This window comes from Pipistrellus kuhlii, unplaced genomic scaffold (assembly GCF_014108245.1).
Source record: "Pipistrellus kuhlii isolate mPipKuh1 unplaced genomic scaffold, mPipKuh1.p scaffold_m20_p_1, whole genome shotgun sequence".
Classification (NCBI taxonomy): domain Eukaryota; kingdom Metazoa; phylum Chordata; class Mammalia; order Chiroptera; family Vespertilionidae; genus Pipistrellus; species Pipistrellus kuhlii.
The window spans coordinates 91,907,211-91,924,206 of record NW_023425404.1 but is presented as its reverse complement, the minus strand read 5'-3'; the positions used below and the strand labels follow the sequence as shown (position 1 = coordinate 91,924,206).

The 16,996-nt window shown below is 41.7% G+C and overlaps 1 protein-coding gene across 13 annotated transcripts in view; it reads right to left on the bottom strand.

Annotated features, from left to right (window-relative positions):
• The window catches only part of MYO9A (myosin IXA), a 384,919-nt gene extending 367,949 nt beyond the window's left edge, over positions 1 to 16,970 (bottom strand). For 8 of the 13 annotated variants that reach the window (XM_036457057.2, XM_045587302.1, XM_036457060.2 and 5 more), the window contains exon 1: positions 16,620 to 16,969. The gene's annotated coding sequence lies outside the window, so the exon portion shown is untranslated. Of the gene's footprint in view, positions 1 to 16,619 lie in introns of all 13 variants that reach the window. The other 5 variants (XM_045587331.1, XM_045587314.1, XM_045587304.1 and 2 more) reach the window with 3 other exon arrangements.
• Positions 16,971 to 16,996: the final 26 nt, after the last annotated feature.

Genomic DNA, 16,996 nt, shown 5'->3' with positions numbered 1-16,996 from the left:
GACTTAATAAATGAATTTGGTAATGTAGCAGGATACAAAATTAACACCAAGAAATCTATGGCATTCCTATACACCAACAGTGAACTTACAGAAACAGAGACTAAAAAAGCAATCCCATTTACCATCGCAGCAAAAAGACTAAGATACCTAGGAATAAAGTTAACTAAGGAGAAAAAAGACCTATATTCGGAAAACTATATGACACTGAAAAAAGAAACTGAGGAAGATGTAAACAGATGGAAGAACATACCATGTTCATGGGTTGGTAGAATCAACATCATCAAAATGTCCATACTTTCCAAAGCAATTTATAAGTTCAATGCACTCCCAATTAAAATACAAACGGCATACTTCACAGACCTAGAAAGAACTTTCCAAAAATTCATCTGGGAAAAAAAGACCCCGAATAGCCACAGCAATCCTGAGAAAGAAGAGTAAAGTAGGAGGTATCTCAATACCAGACTTCAAGCTGTATTACACAGCTACTGTTCTCAAAACAGCCTGGTACTGGCACAAGAACAGACATAGAGATCAATGGAATAGAATAGAGAATCCGGATATTGACCCAAACCTTTATACTTAATTAATATTTGACTAAGGAGGTATAAAAATATAATGAGTCAAGAAAAGTCTCTTGAATAAATGGTGTTGGGAAAATTGGATAGATACATGCAAAAGAATAAAAGCAGATCGCCAACTTACACTATACACAAAAATAAACTCAAAAAGGACTTAAACATAAGATGGGAAACCATAAAAATACTAGAGGCATCCACAGGTAGCAAAATCTCAGACATATGCCAAAAGAACTTCATCACTGATACTGCCCCTAGGGCAACAGAAGCTAAAGAGAAAATAAACAAATGGGACTACATAAAAATAAAAAGCTTTTTCACAGCAAAAGAAACCATCAACAAAACAAGAAAGCCCACTGTATGGGAGAACATATTTGCAAACGTTATCACTGATAAAGGTTTAATCTCCAATATCTCTAGACATCTTATACAACTAAATAAAAGGAAAATAAATGATCCAATTAAAAAATGGGCAATGGACCTAAATAGAATCTTTTCAAAAGGAGACAGAAGGAATGCCAAAAGGCACATGAAAACATGCTCAAAGACACTAATTATCCAAGAGATGCAAATCAAAACAACAATGCGGTACCATCTCACACCTGTCAGAATGGCTATCATCAACAAATCAACAAACGACAAGTGTTGGCCAAGATGCAGAAAAAAAGGAACCCTCGTGCACTGCTGGTGGGAATGCAGACTGGTACAGCCACTGTGGAGAACAGTATGGAGTTTCCTCAAAAAAATGAAAATGGAACTCCCATTCGACCTAGTAATCCAACTCATAGGAATATATTCTAAGAAACACTAATCAGAAAGGAAATATGCACCCCATGTTCATAGCAGCACAATTTACAATATCTAGGATTTGGAAAAAACCTAGATACCCATCAGCAGATGATTGGATCCAAAAACTATGGTACATCTACACAATGGAATACTATGCTGCCATAAAAAAGATGGAATTCTTAGCATTTACTGCAACCTGAATGGAACTGGAGAACATCATGCTGGGTGAAATAAGCCAGTCAATGAAAGAAAAACACAACATGATCTCACTTATTTATGGATAATAAAGAAGATTATAAACTGATGAAAAAAAAGATGGATACAGAGACAGTAAAGCAACAAACAGACTGTCAAATTACAGTGGGGAGGATAGGGAGATATGGGGGAGATAAGAGATCAACCAAAGGTCTTGTATGCATGCATATAAGCAAAATCAATAGATGATAAACTCGGGGGGGGGGGGGCATCTACCATAGTGGGGGGGGGGGGCAATGGAAAGATATGTACACATCTAATACATTAATAAAAAAATAAATAAAAAATATTTACCACTCAAAATTAATAGGCTATTTTCAGCAAATATTCTTTGACCTATTATATTCTTGCCTGACACTAAACTATTAAATAAGCAAGAAATCTTACACAACACATCCCACACAGAATATTATTAGTATTATATGCTTATGAGTTTGTCTAGTGCATAAAAATATGCGAGCCCTAGCCAGTGTACTCAATGGTTAGAAAGGACTGCGAACTAAAGGGTTGAGGGTTTGATTCCCAGTGAAGGGCACATACTTGGGTTGCGGGTTCTTTCAGACAGGAGTTAACCAAGCAAAAAAGGGGAAGGGAAAGACATTAAAGAACAAAGAATGCAAATCAGGCTAGAGAAAGCATATATTCAGTAAGAATGGACCAAAGACTGAGAGAATCCAAGATGACTGACCAGGTAAACACCTAGCCGCAGCCGCACACAACAATTTCAATAAAATACAACTAAAATATAAAATGGACATGACCCAGAACTACAGGAAACTTGACTGACTGAAAATTCTACAACGAGAAGCAAGGAAAAAACCAGAAGGAAGCGCAGAGGAGCTGTAAAAGCCTGAGGTACCGAGACACGCGGCGCGCGCGGAGAGGACGGAGCCGGAGAGGAAAGCAGCTGAGTGCCTGGCTGGCATCCCCTAGCAGGAAGGAGGTAAAAGCTCCTACTGTGTTGGGCCCCAGATCCGACTGCTCTGAACCCCAGTTCTAGGCCAGACCCCAGGGACCCAGGCTCATCCAAAGGGAGCTGGGCTGTAAGGCGGAACCCCGGGGGAGTGGCAAAAGGAGGTCCTGGTGGCGCGCACATTGCACGAAGGGACGGTTGGCTGTGCCGCGGGATTGCCCTGGCGGGAAGGTGACAGGGGCTCCAGACTGCTCTGAACACCACCTCCAATCCCACGACCAACTGAACTGAACCCCAGTTCCGGGCCATTGCGGGAGAGCCTAGACTGTTTGGTAGCAGGCGAAAATCGAGGGCACCTTTCTCTTAGAGGCCCTTGCAAGGAGTACTGAAGGACCCTGGGGATTACTGAGACCTGGGAACCACATAGGGCGGGGCTGAAGGAAGCCAAGGCTGTAGGCTCCACCCTGAAACCCGCCTCATCTGTAGCTGCAAAATGCGACAAAGAAATAGATCACAAACGAAAGAAATGGAGGACAAAAAGCAACTGGATATAGAGTTCAAATCTACGCTTATAAGGTTTTTCAATAATTTCCTAGAAAAGATCGATAAGACCTATGAAGATATGAAAAGAGATCAACTAGAATTAATAAAGAATCAACAAGAAATGATAAGGGATCAATAAGAAATGATAAGGGATCACCAAGAAATGATAAGGGATCAATAAGAAATGATAAGGGATTAACAAGAAATAAAGAATACTTTGTCTGAAATAAAAAATATTATACAGAGTCCTAAAAACAGACTGGAAGATCGCGAGAATCAAGTCAAAGATTTGGAACATAAAAAGCCAGAAGACACTCCTCCGCAGAAGTTAGAAGGCAAGAGAATCCAGAAAATTGAAGATAATGTAAGAAACCTCTGGGACAACTTCAAGCAAAACAACATCAGAATTAGGGGAGTCCCAGAAGATGAGAGAGAGCAAGATATCGAAAACATACTGAAAGAAATAGTGACAGAAAACTTCCCCCACCTGGTGAAAGAATTAGACTTACAAGTCCAGGAAGCACACAGAACTCCAAACAAAAGGAGTCCAAAGAGGACCACACCAAGACACATCATAATTAAAATTCCAAGAGCAAAAGACAAAGAGAGAATATTAAAAGCACCAAGAGCAAAGAAGGTAGTTACCTATAAAGGAGCACCTATACGATTGTCAGCTGATTTCTCAACAGAAACCATGCAGGCCAGAAGGGAATGGCAAGAAATATTCAAGGTGATGAATAGTAAGTACAGCCAAAGATAATCTATCCAGCAAAGTTATCACTCAGAATGGAAGGCCAGATAAAGAGCTTCACTAATAAAAAAAAAAGCTAAAGAAGTTCATCACCACCAAACCAGAATTATATGAATTGCTGAAGGGGGTTCTTTCAGAAAAGAAAGTAAATAAAGATAAAAATTATGAACAACAAATACGTAACTATCAACAAGTGAATCTAAAAACCAAGGAAATTAAAAAAAAATCAGATGAACAATATTAACTGTTGAATATAATAAAATCAGAGGTAAGGAAGGGAGTGAACTGATGATTCTTGGGGAAAAGGGAAGAGGGGGATGTGGGAAGAGACTGAACATAAACTGTGCACCTATGGATGAGGACAATGGGGGGTGGGGAAAGGGCAGAAGGTGGGATGGGAACCTGTTGGAGGAGAGCAATGGAGGGGGGAGGGGAAGGAACATTTGTAATAATATGAATAAAAATTTATTTAAAAAAACTTTTAAAAAAGAATGGACCAAAGATTTAAGGGAGACTGCAAGATAGGAAAGTTCAGAGAAGAGGCAGATCATTTAGGATCTCATATACATGTCATGCTACAGTTCAAACTTTATCCTGAAAGCAATGAGAAGGCACTAAAGATCTTTCAATAGAAAATGACACGAGGAGAGAGGTGTAGGTAAAAGACTGTTCTGCCGCCTCGCACAACAATTTCAAAATTAAAACTAATACACAGGACATCTATCACCCAAAACCACGGGAAGGCTGGCTGAAAGAGAAAGGAGCACAAGCACTGAAAAGCTGAGGAGCCTAGGTACAAAGGCACGTGAATTGGGCTGGTGGCAGGCGACTGTGAGCGTGGCTTTTTAATTATTTTTCAACCTGAAGGGAAACAAGCTCCCAATCTCTTTGAAATCCAGTTTCTGGGGTTATGTGGTGGACTGAGAAGCCTACGGGGAAAATCTGGTCTGTTGGCTATCCAGTCGAAAGTGAGGGTGACTCTATTGCAGAGGTGTGCACAGCAATCATTGTTTATTGCGCTGGGGATTTGGAAACTCAGTCCTGAAAACACGGAAGGGCAGAGAAGGTTGAGGGCAGCCATTGCCGTTAGCCACACCCCAGCCTCATGACATTCTGAGACCCTGCCCCACCCTGAGCCCCACCCCCACCCTGAGGCCCTGCCCACCCATTCTACAGACCCCCCCCCCGCCCCCAGGCACCACACAGCTGATTTTGCATAGATATATATATATGGCCTGTATTGTGGCAGCTTAATGAAATAAACTGCAGCTCCAGCAACAAAACTGCCAAGGCCCAAGCAAACAGGAGAAAACTGTAGTTCTTGCGGTAGTCCCTACTGGGTGGCCTCAGACAATACTGAACTGCTCCCCATTGGAAATCTAGAAACTAGTGTATCTACCCCGTTTCCCCGAAAATAAGACAGTGTCTTATATTAATTTTTGCTCCCAAAGATGTGCTACATTTTATTTTCAGGGGATGTCTTATTTTTCCACAAAGAACACAGTACACATTTATTGTTAAATGAAAATAAAGAAAATTTATTACCTGTATACGGTACGGTACTACGGTAGTTGTCAACACAAACCTGACAAACTGTGAATCCTACAGTATCAAGAATTTACTCATTTATTCAATGACAATCATGTCATCATCTTCTGGAACATCATCATACAATCTAATTCCTGAGTTTCCTGGTGAATTTCTTGTGACTCCATTTCTTTCAGAATTAGTGGACCAAATCTCTCATGTTTAGCAATAGCACTGTCTTTAAATGAGTACTTCTTGTCAAGATGGCCCGCTCGCAGTGCATTTGCAATGCAACTGTCAGTGATTTTCTCCCATGAATTCTTCACCCAAGTCACAACTTCTTGCAGTTTAGGTTTCACAAAGTTTCCACGCTGATTTCTCTCCATTCTCTCCAAGAGCCTACAGGGGGGGCCTTATTTTCGGGGGGATGCCTTATATTTCACTCGGAAGGAAACCTGTAAGTAGGTCTTATTTTCGGAGGATGTTTTATTTTCGGGGAATCACGGTAGTGGTCAGTGTGGGATGACACCAGATTTCAACTACTCTCAAAAGGGAGACATTCAAGAGAGACTCCCCCAACCCCGGCCAAAACCCTGTGAACTCAGGCTCATACAGGTGGAGTCTGGACTGTAGAGAAAGGCACATGGAGAATCAGAGACTGAAAGACTGGGGGAGCCGGGAGCCGCAGCGTCCACAGTCTACAGTCAAATGTGAGTGCAGAGAGGTCTGACCACAGAGGTTGCTGCGGCCTTTCAATAGCGGAAGGAGTCAGAAGCTCCAGACTATAGAGATCCAACCCAATTCCAGGCAAGCCCCCAGGGCACCCACGTTCTTGCACAGGGAATCTGAGACGGTCATGCGGAAACTCAGGGGAGCCATGGAAGGCAGTGGTCTGTGGCTTGCACACAAGGGCAGAGCTGATGAGAAGCCAAGACTCAGCTCAGCCATGAGACTCCGCCCCATCCAAGCTGAGCACGGAGGCTTTTGCAATTTTGTAAGTCTGATCCTATAAGACTGTCTCCAATACAGAAAGAATCCCAGAGTAGACACAGCTGATACATCCAATGGGCCTGGAGGTCAATTCCTCTCAGTGATACCAACAAGAATCAAGGATTAACTACAACAAGGCTGTACACACAGTCCACAAAGGGGTGCACCAAGAGTATCTAACTCAGGTAACTGGGAGGTTGACCCACTGGGCCATATAAGACACCAAACACACAAAGCAATCCTACCAACTCTGGGAAGCAGCAAAAATGCCAAGACAAGGAAATAGATCTCAAACAAAAGAGAGGGAGAAGAACAAAAGACTGGATATAGAGTTCAAAACCACAGTTATAAGGTTTTTCAAGAATTTCCTAGAAAAGGGCCGGGACCGGTTTAGCTCAATGGATAGAGCGTCGGCTTGGGGACTGAAGGGACCCGGGTTCGATTCCGGTCAAGGGCATGTACCTTGGTTGCGGGCATATCCCCAGTAGGGGGTGTGAAAGAGGCAACTGATCGATGACTCTCTCTCATCGATGTTTCTAACTCTCTATCTCTCTCCCTTCCTCTCTGTACAAAATCAATAAAATATTAAAAAATAATAATAATAATAATAATTTCCTAGAAAAGGCCCATAAAATAAACGAGATCTTTGAGGATACGAAAAGGGATCAACTAGAAATAAAGCATACACTGTCTAAAATAAAAAATATCATACAGTCCTAAAAACAGACCAGAAGATTGCAAGAATCAAATCAAAGATTTGGAACAAAAAGAGCCAGAGGACACAGCCCCGCAGAAGAAAGAAAAAGAGAATCCAGAATGTTGAAGTAAAGTGTAAGAAACCTCTGGGACAACTTCAAGTAAACCAACATCAGAATTATGGGGGTCCCAGAAGAAGAGACAGAGCAAGATACTGAAAACTTATCGGAAGAAATAGTGACCAAAAACTTCCCCCAACTGGTGAAAGAAATAGACTTACAAGTCCAAGAAGCGCATAGAACCACAAACAAAAGGAATCCAAAGAGGACCACACCAAGACACATAATTAAAATTCCAAGAGCAAAAGACAAAGAGAGAATATTAAAAGCAGCAAGAGAAAAACAGTTTAATTTCTAGGTGCTCCTAGAAAAGAGCACCCATACAATTGTCAGCCGATTTCTCAACAGAAACTATGCAGGCCAGACAAGAGTGGCAAGAAATATTCAAAGTGATGAATAGCAAGAACCTACAACCAAGATTACTCTACCCAGCAAAGTTATCATTCAGAATTGAAGGGCAGATAAAGAGCTTCACAGATAAGAAAAAGCTAAAGGAGTTCATCACCATCAAACCAGTATTATATGAAATGCTGAAAGGTATTCTTTAAGAAGAGGAAGAAAAAAAAGTAAAGATAAAAATTATGATCAACAAATACATATATATCAACAAGTTAATCTGAAAAATTAAGTGAATTAAAAATCTGAGGAACAGATTAAACTGGTGAAAAAATAGAATCAGGGGCAAAGAAAGGGAGTGGATTGATAATTATCAGGGGGAAAGGAGTGTGGGGGAGTGCAGGAAGAGACTGGATTAATTAAAATCGTACATCTATGGATGGGGACAATGGAAGGGAGGTAAGGGCAGAGCGTGGGACGGCAACCAGGTGGTAGGGTGTTATGAGGGGGAAAAGGAGAAACAATTGTAATAAACTCTGCAATAAAGATTTATTAAATTTAAAAAATAAGAAAATGACATGATTAGATTTGTATTTCTACCATAAATGTTAATTGTGGTGCCTGCCATGCTTGCAATCCCATTTTATGACAAATTAGCCTATACACTGCCCCATGCTTTTCACCTTTATGATCCTGCTCCACTCCCACATGTGCAAATAAACACAAAGTTAACATTAGTTGCCAGGAATAGTGACATGACCAAAGTATACAGGTTTGATAGCAATCCATAAGGAGAAGAAAAAAAACTAAGCCAAAGAGATTGTTTCCTGGGAATTCTACATAATAAAAGGCTAATATGCAAATGACCAAATGGTACAATGACCGGTCACTATCATGTGTGCTAACCATCAGGGGGCAGACACTCAGCACAGGAAATGGCCCCTGGTGGTCAGTGCACTCCCACAAGGGGCGCACCACTCAGCCAGAAGCTGGGCTCATGGCTGGCAAACACAGGGCATGGGTGGGAGCCTCTCCCGCCTCCGTGGCAATGCTAAGTATGTCCAACTGACAGCTGAGGCCCACTAAGACATCAGTCCAACAACCCCCAGGGCTCCCAGATTGCAAGAGGGCACAGGTCAGGCTGAGGGACCCCCCAACCAAGTGCACAAATTTCATACACTGGGCCTCTAGTGGAAACCAGAAAATCCTAGAGAGTAGGAAGAAATTAACAGGAGCTCAAGTTAAAAAGATAGCAGCCAGGAGTCAAGATGCTAGCATGAACATGATATAGCAGTTATTAAGGAAGCAGAAATTAGGAATAAATGAATGCTATGAGCTGGGCATGGGGGAAGGAGGGCTAAGTAGAGAGAAAACGAGTAGCTAAGACAAATTAAAAGGAGAGCACTAGAGTAAAATCTGTCTTTACCTGTTTCTAGTTTTATATATTAAGCCCCTATTTTTGAAACCAAGTTGTTTAACTTTTCCTGGGTTCCCTTGTTTCCTGGATTTCCTTCCAATAAGCACCTGACTACTTAATGTAACTTGAGTCTCTTCTTTGCCTGAAAGAGCCTAACTAAAAAAGCATTTTAGAACACTTACTCTAGCAGCAATGCAGAGAATGAACTGGGGGCATGGCATAACAACATGTAGAAGAGAAAAGGCAAGATAACCACTTAAAAAGCTTTAAAAAAAAAAAAAAGATAGAATATGAAATATCATGAAGGAGAATGTACAAAACTTAAGTGATATTGGTAGTAAGGTACACAGTGTATTGGAAGACGACTCCCAGGTTCCTGAAGGCTTTGTGAGGAAAGAATGGTGCTATTCATGAAGATAGGAAATCAAAAGAAAAAATTTTTGTTGCCATTTGTCTCCCTCTTACCCAATTTTTGGGAGGTAAAAGAGGCAGAGAATATAATAGTTTTATATTGTACATGTTTGAAGTGCTAGTGAAATGTGAATCCAAGTGGAGATGTAGATTAGCAATTATTTATAGGGGTCTAAAATAGAGGCAAGGGTTCTACAAAGCAACTCAAAACTTAGGAACAAATAAAGTTGGCTTTATAGTTTTAAAACAAAACTGGAAAAATTTTAGCCAATATTTATTTAAATTAAGTTAACATAACTAAAAATCATGCAAACTAAAAACAACATATTCTTAGCAAAACACATTTCAAACCTCCTGCATTTCTCTGTGAAGACAGAACTACTAAATAGTATTATTCAAATGATTAGGAAAGGTGGAGTATGTATTACTAATTTCTATTGAGATTTTTCTTTTTCTTTAAAAGTCTAAGTTTAATGAATCATCATAGAAATGCAAATTAAAACCCCAATGAGATATAGCCTCACATCTGTCAGAATGACTATCATCAAAAAATCAGCAAATAAGTGTTGGCGAGGATGTAGAGAAAAGGGAACCCTCATGCACTGTTAGTGAGATTGAAGATTGATGCTGCCAATATGTAAAACAGTATAGAGGTACCTCAGACCTTAAAAATGGAACTGCCTTATGACCCAGAAATTCCACTTCTGGGTATTTACCTGCCAAAACACTAATTCAAAAAGATATATGTACTCCTATTTTCATTGAAGCCTTATTTACAAAAGCCAACATATGGAAGCAATGCAAGTGCCAATGAACAGGCAAGTGGATAAATAAGTGGTGGTACCTACATGCAATGGAATATTACTCAGCCACAAGAAATAATGCAATCTTTTTGTGACAACATGGATAGATCTAGAGAATATTATGCTAAGACAACATATGATTTCACTTATATGTGGAATCTAAATAACTAAATTAATGAACAAACAAAATGGAAACAGACTGATAGAGAGCAGACTGATGGTTGCCAGAGGGAGGAAAATTGGGGGAATGGGTGAAATGGGTGAAGAGATTAAGGAGTACAAGAAGGAAGGTACAAAATAGTCAAGGAGATGGGAAATACAGCATAGGGAATAGAGTAAATAATATTGCAATAACTATGTATAGTGCCAGCTGCGTATTAGACTCACTGGGGGAATCACTTTGTAAATTATGTGATTATTTAACTACTATGCTGAACACCTGAAATTAATATTTAAAAAAATACTGAATGTCAACTATAATTGAAAAATAAAACTTTAAAAACAAATGCAATGTAAAAAAATACCTACTTAAAAAATAAATTTTAAATTACGACAAAAATATCTAAGTTTACTCCATTTCTTTCATAAATTGTAACCACTAATAATAACTACGGAGGGATGTATTAAAAAGTCACATTATACCTGCCCGACAATTTGGCTTCACCGTCTATCTGAGATCCAACACAAGTGGCCAAGCTTTTCTGCAGTGTGTGTTTGACCATTGGCACATCCTGCCTGGAGACCCCTTTGACACCACCAGCCGCCCCAGGCAGGTGGTGGCCGAGACACGTAAGCGTAAAGGCCTGAAGGAAGGCATCCCAGCTCTGGACAACTTCCTGGACAAATTGTAGGTTGCCCTTCCTGCAGCCACCCAGGTGCCATCCCCCTCACCGGCTCATGATCAACCACAACAAGCCCTCATTCTCCACAACATCTTGAGACTGTCCAGACATAGTGCCGCTCGCCTGGCTGATTCTGGGGCCACTCTGTGCCATCACTCATCATGAACACTTGATGCGGTTTCTTTCTATATTTATTTCAAGATTTCAGAGGCAACAGAAATGCCCTGGCTGGTGGGGGAGGTGGAATGGGACACCCAACACTTCTTTCCATTTCTGAGAAAAACTCAAATGTAAAAAAAAAGAAAAAAAAATAATAATAATTAAAATGCATTAAGAGGTTTATTTGGGTAAATGGTCCACAGTGGATTTTCCCCCAGAAAGAGGGAAAGAACAAACAGGTAGACATTTCTGTTTGGACAGAAGCTAGAAGGCAGGAAATTTTGTGCAATGTCACCATGAGCACCTAAAAGCTGTATTAGTGCCATTGGAATAAATTTGATTATGGTGGTGAAAAATAAGTAAAATAAAATTTTAAAAAGTCACATGATAGTAAACCTCACTATTGAATATTAAACTACTAGAGGCCCGGTGCACCAATTTGGGCATGAGTAGGGTCTCAGCCTGGCCAGCGATCAGAGTCAGTTGGGGCTGGCTGGGGGTAGGGACCATCGGAGGTTGGCAGGCTGTGGGAGGTTGGCTGTGAGAATGCACTTACCACCAGGGGGGTATCTTCTACATTGAGCATTTGACCCCTGATGGTCAGTGCACATTATAGCAACTGGTCAACCAGTCATTTGGCCATTCGGTCGCTTAAGCTTTTATATATGTAGATAATAACAAGATTTTTTTAAAGACTTAATCACATATTAGACATTCAACTTTACTTGTACTGTAAATGTTGGGTTTCTGTCCTACAGTATTTTTTCTCATTCAAATCTTTTGCCTCCAAAATCTATTACTATGAACTCAGAATTTGATAATGAGCTTAAGCCACAAATCCAGTTGCCTACTAGCTATCTATATTTGGCAGAAGTATAATCACCCAAGCTCAACATGTTACAATTGAATCCCCTTCTTGACAAAAATAAAAATTAAACTCCTTCCTCATATTGATCCCCACACATCAGTGAAAGCCACAAGCTAGAACCTAGATTGTATCTTCTATGAACCCTCTCCCTAATCCCAAATCCACTGAAATCACCTAGTCCTGTCTATCCCAATATTCAAGTCCAGACCCACTACCATCATTTGCCAAAATTGCCTTTCTAATATTCCTGCCTTTAGCCTTTGTCTACTCTTTAATCTACCCTGCTCACTGAACCCAGAGTTACCTTTTAAAAATGCAAATCTCTCCCAGCTGATGTGGCTCAGTGGCTGAGAATCAACCCAGAAACCAAGAGGTCACTGGTTTAATTCCTGGTCAGGGCACATGCCTGGATTTTGGGCTTAATCTCCAGCAGGCAGGGTGCAGGAGGCAGCCGATCAATTATGTTTCTCTCTCATCTATGTTTCTATCTCTCCCCCTTCCTCTCTCTCTAAAAAAATCAACAGAAGCATTAAAAAATGAAAGTCTAATCAGGCTCCTACATACTTTAAATCCTCCAGTAATTTATTTGATAAATATTAGTCACCATTAAAGCTAGTCACTCTAGCCAAGCTGGTGTGGCTCAGTGGTTGAGTGTTAGTCTGTGAACCAGGAGGTCAGTTCAACTCCAGGTCAAGGCACATGCCAGCTGAATCCCATGTGAGAGGCAGCCCATCAATAATTCTATCTCATCATTGATGTTTCTGTCTCTCCCTCTTCTTCCTCTCTGAAATCAATAAAAATATATTTTAAAAAGAAAAGAAAAAAAAAGCTAGTCACTCCATGTAAGTTCAGCAGATTAATCAAATTTACTTTAATTACATCTTTGTTTTTTGGCTGGTTCAGCACAAAAGAATCATCAGGAAATTTTTTCCAAACCTGAAATATACTTAGAACATACATATAACAGCTGATACATTTAAAAAAGAAGCATAAAGCACTATTTGTAAAATCAAAGACTGAAAATATCTCAAGACCACCAAAATGGAACTACCATCCAGTTAGCAAATGAGGCACTAACACATATACTATTATTGAATAGTCTCTAGGGTCTATTATAAAGTGGGGATAAAAAGTTATATAATGTGCAGTATGTTTTAGTATTTTAAGAATATAAATGTACAAGCAGTTGACATACATCGTTTCATGGTTACATCACCATCTCCCATTTATTTATTAAAAAAAAAAAAAAGTTCTGTCATTTCAATGTATGTACATATGCATTTTATTACTTATTTACCACAATTAAAGGTCAGGAATTGTGAAAACAGGTGGTTAGAGGATAAAGAGAAACTTTTTCCTACATATTCTTTTAACTCCTTTGATTTTTATATTCCATCTAATTATTATCTATAGTTTTAAATATTATTATCCCCCTCTTCAGTTTCACACAAAATAAAAATGTTAAATATATTGATTATATATGCACTGATCATTTGGTTTAACATTACATTTCCTTCTTTACAGCTCAGGAGTACAATTTCAACAACATTTAATTCAATACTAGTAGTGCAGGGCACAAATTTGTGCACATTGAAATAAAATTAATTAGAAGAAATATTTTAGCCAAAACCGGTTTGGCTCAGTGGATAGAGTGTCAGTCTATGGACTGAAAGGTCCTGGGTTCGATTTCGGTCAAGGGCATGTACATTGGTTGCGGGCACATCCCCGGTAGGGGGTGTGCATGAGGCACCTGATCGATATTTCTCTCTCATCGATGTTTCTAGCTCTCTTATCCCTCTCCCTTCCTCTCTGTAAAAAAAAATCAAAAAGTATATTTAAAATATATATAGATATATATTGATATATATATATTTTTTATATCACTATTTGCCCTTTGTCTGTATTAGAAGTGACAACTAAATTCACAATTGACAATGACAGATTGAAACACATGGGTGCGATTGACACCAAGGAGAGCTTTATATGTGTCATGCATATGCAAGCCAACTTAAGTCTTTTATCTAAATAATGAAGAGCCAGAGTCCTAACGGTTGTTACACCAGACCAGAAGTCAGCCCTGGGTTGCGTGGTGACCCAGCACTGACTGAGGCAGCTGCTAGCACCCCAACCCAGCAATGACTGCCTAGGAGGCTGCAGATCAGGGCCAGAGAGAGGCCTGCAGAGAGGCAGGGTATGATCTGTGGCACCTGTTGATAAGAACTTGCCTCTCTTTCTCTCCCAGCCTGGCCAACAGCCGCACCTCCATTTCTCTCCAGGCCTCCACCGGGGCTGCTGATCAGCCCTGGCTTTCTGATAAGGCCCCGTTGATAGGCCTGAGATGCTGACTGGCATAGAAAAAGACCAATCAGAACCAAATCTGGGTGAATGTAAGGAGCCAATGGCTGCCTAGGAGGCGGAGCTTTTGACTCTGGCATAGAAACTGACCAATTAGAACCAAATTGGCCTGCAGAGGAGGGCAGTTAAGGCTGATCAGGCAAGCAGGCAGAGGCAGTTAGGGGTGATCAGGCAGGCAGGCAGGCAGAGGAATTAGGAGTGATCTGGCAGGCAGGCAGGTTAGGAGCCAGCAGTGCCAGATTGTGAGAGGACTGTCTGATGGCTGGCTTAGGCCCAATCCCATAGGACCCCAATTGGAGAGAGTGCAGGCTGGGTGGAGGGAATCCCCCCTCCATGCATGAATTTCGTGCACCTGGCCTCTAGTATATATAGAATAAGCTTGCTTAATTAGACCTACGTTCTGATTTAAACTTTTTCCAGCCCAGTGAAGCATCCCAACTTCTCTTTCAGGTAATTGTCAGAAACACAGCAGTAAATATCAACACGAAACAGATTATTGTATATCGCGCTTGGGGAACAAAGGGTAAAATATTTTACTGCATCAGTGTTTGACTATATTCTGTGAAGTGAGAAAACCTGAAGTCATTTTCAAGATCCACCATTTCTTCTTTTCAGTCTGGTCAAGTTTCTAAGCTTTCTAAATCTCCATTTTCTAGCTAATAAAAAGAAAATAGGACTCCATCAAGTTTCCTATCTACTCCAGCACTTCTGTGAGGATCAAATGAGAGGAGGCACAGAAAACACTTCATAGACATTTGATTAAAGTGTAAAATGTTTGCACCTGGCTATAAAGCAAGTTGTGTTTCCCCAGCTGAAGAAACTCCAAGGAGGCTAATCACTAGGGAGAGGAAGCTGAGCATTACTACCGTGTTTCCCCGAAAATAAGACATCCTCCGAAAATAAGACCTAGCGCATGGAAAGATAAGACATCCCCTGAAAATAAGACCTAGCGCAACTTTGGGAGAAAAAATTAATATAAGACACTGTCTTATTTTCGGGGAAACAGGGTACATGATGCCATTACCCAGATGGACACTCAGCATATTAGCCCTTTATGTATATATATATAGATAGATTTTACTATTGCTGAGAAGCTATTAGTAATAACACCAGTGAACATTGCATGATAACTGTACTTGCTCCTTGGAATAGCAAGACAGCAAGCAACACTAGGTAGGAGAAATATATTAAATTGACATTAACTCTTTAAGGATTAAAGAAAGCTAATACCAGTAAATACAGTAGTACTTTTCCTACAAATTCAAAAACAGCAAATAAAAAAATAAGTATCCTTCAAAGCCTGTACAAAAGATCTGTAATATCTGCAAGATGAAGCAAATGATACTACATGGAGACACAGTTATATCCTATTAGTGGAATGTGACTTAATCCTTAATGGAAGTTCCTAAAATCAGATCTGGACTATCTCACATGTTCTACAAAAGACACAAGATGAAAAGCAGGCGGTGTGACCTTATAACGGCACATACACCCTGCCTTGAGCTTCCATACTCTTCCCTCTCCCTCCCTTTCACAGCACCAGACTAAACCCTACAAACATGGGTGTCGGTTAGTTCCCTTATGACCAAGTGGGGAGCATAGCATTTCATAGCTAAGCCATTTCAACCAAAAGGATCACCACCAGGGGGAAAAAAAAGATATGGTCTGCGTAGGGACAGAAGGTCTGTGGGAGAGGAGTGGGGAAAGAGGGTGTCTAAAGAGTGCTGACATCAGATCTACGGGAGGGAAGAGCATCATGAAATAGACTTATGTGAAAGCTCAGTTGTGTAGAGAAAGAGCTGGTTGGCTTGGCGGTGAGCGACCTGGGAGGGGGAGATCCGCTCGGAAAGGGGGGTGGGCAGAAATGAGTCTGCTTTGGAGCTGGGAGTTGCAATGGGTAAGGGGGCGACCGTGACTGGGTCTGAGAGAAACTGTGAGCCGGTAAACTCACAGGAGGATGTCACGGTGTCTAGAGGCTCCTTTAAGAATCCTCAGAGTCCGAGGAGAGTTCTAATGGGGCGTGCTGCAAGTAGGGGGATTCGTGGCAGAACCACCGGGGAGGCTGGAGGACCGGAAAGGTGTCCGGTCAGAGATACAAACGGTGGGGACCCGGGGCAGGGATCCTGAGTCGGAGAGGCTCCAGAGCAGACTCGCTCTCGGGGTGTCTCCGCTGGGGCGGGGCCCGAGGGCCTCCGCAGGAGCCCAAGAGCGAGACTGAGACGCGAGCCGGCCCAGCGGCGGGGCAGCTGGGTGGCTAAGGCGGGTCTTACCTCGGGCTCCGCTGCGACGGCCACTACAGCCCTCCTCTAGGGCGGAAGCTTCCTCCCACCCTCGGCCCAAGGGTGAGGCCGAAGGAAAAGGCAGAGACTGAGACCAGCGACGGTTACGGGAGGGTGGGAGGGTGGGCCCAGTTGCTTCAGGGTCCGGGCGAGAGGCCGCCGCGCATCCCCCTCCCTGTCACAGAGACTCCGCCCGGCCTGGGCAGGCACATCCCTCGTCGCACCCCGCCCAGAGAGCACGCGTCAGACCGCCGCCTCTGCCGGGGCCGCGGACGCCTCTGCCACCGACTCTCAGGGTCCTGCCTGGACTCTGCGTAGCCAGCATCAACCGCCGCCTGCTCGTCCGTCGGCTCCAGCCCGCGCGCCCC